The sequence below is a fragment of the Carcharodon carcharias genome, chromosome 21 (genome assembly GCF_017639515.1).
Source record: "Carcharodon carcharias isolate sCarCar2 chromosome 21, sCarCar2.pri, whole genome shotgun sequence".
Lineage (NCBI taxonomy): Eukaryota > Metazoa > Chordata > Chondrichthyes > Lamniformes > Lamnidae > Carcharodon > Carcharodon carcharias.
Genome location: NC_054487.1, coordinates 49,745,354 through 49,746,764, shown reverse-complemented (window position 1 = coordinate 49,746,764; position 1,411 = coordinate 49,745,354).

Below are 1,411 nucleotides of genomic sequence, written 5' to 3'. Positions count from 1 at the left end.
GGTCTCACCAACGCCTTGTAAAGATGCAACAACACTTACCTATTTTTATACTCTATTCCTTTAGCAATAAATGCTAAAATTCCATTTGCCTTCCTTATTACTTGCTGAACCTGCATACTAGCTTTCAGCAATTCATGCATGAGGACACCCAGATCCCTCTGCACTGAAGTATTCTGAAGTTTCTCTCCATTTAAATAATAAGTCCCCTTTTTATTCTTCCGACCAAAATGGATAACCTCATATTTATCCAAATTAAACTCCGTCCACCAAATTTTGGCCAAAATTGGAATTTTGGCATTTATTGCTAAAGGAATAGAGTATAAAAATAGGTAAGTGTTGTTGCAACTTTACAAGGCATTGGTGAGACCGCACTTGGAGTACTATGCACAGTTTTGGTCCCCTTACTTGAGGAAGGATGTAGTTGCACTGGAGGCGGTTCAGAGGAGGTTCACTAGATTGATTCCAGAGATGCGGGGCTTGTCTTATGAGGAGAGATTAAGCAGCTTAGGCCTATACTCACTAGAGTTTAGAAGGATGAGAGCAGATCTAATTAAGATAAATGATGCTAAAGGGGATAGACAAAGTAGACGTGGAGCAAATGTTTCCCCTTCTGGGGCATTCTAGAACGAGAGGCCATAGTTTTAGGACACCATGGATATGGACGCCAAACCTGTCCATATCCATTTGTAAATTTCTTATTTCTTCATTGCAACTTACTTTCCCACCTATTTTGATGTCATCTGCAAATTTAGCTATAGTACCTTCTATCCCTGAATCCAAGTCATTAATATAGATTGTAAATAGTTGGGGCCCAAGGACCGAACCTTGTGGCACCCCTTGTTATCCAGAAAAAGACCCATTTATCCTGACTCTCTGCTTTCTGTTGGTTAGCCAATCCTCTATCCAAGTTAATATATTACCCCTAACTCCATGTGATCTTATCTTGTGTATTAACCTTTTGTGCGGCACCTTATCAAAGGCCTTCTGGAAGTCCAGATATACTACATCTAAAGGATCCCCATTATCCACTTTGCTTGTCACATCTTCAAAGAACTAGCAAATTAGTCAAACACAATTTACTCTTCATAAAACCATGCTGACTCTGATGGATTGCATTTTGACTTTCCAAATGCCCCATTACTACTTCCTTAATAATGGATTCCAACAACTTCCCAATGACAGACATTAAACTAACTGGTCTATAGTTTCCTACTTTCTGCCTCCCACCACCAGCCCCACCACCCCCCCCGCCCTTTTTTTTGAATGAAAGCGTTATATTAGCATTTTTCCAATCTACTGGAACCTTTCCAGAATCCAGGGAATTTTGGAATATTATAGCCAATGCATCCACTATCTCTGCTGCCACTTCCTTTAAGACCCTGGGATGCAGGCCACCAGGTCCTGGGGACTT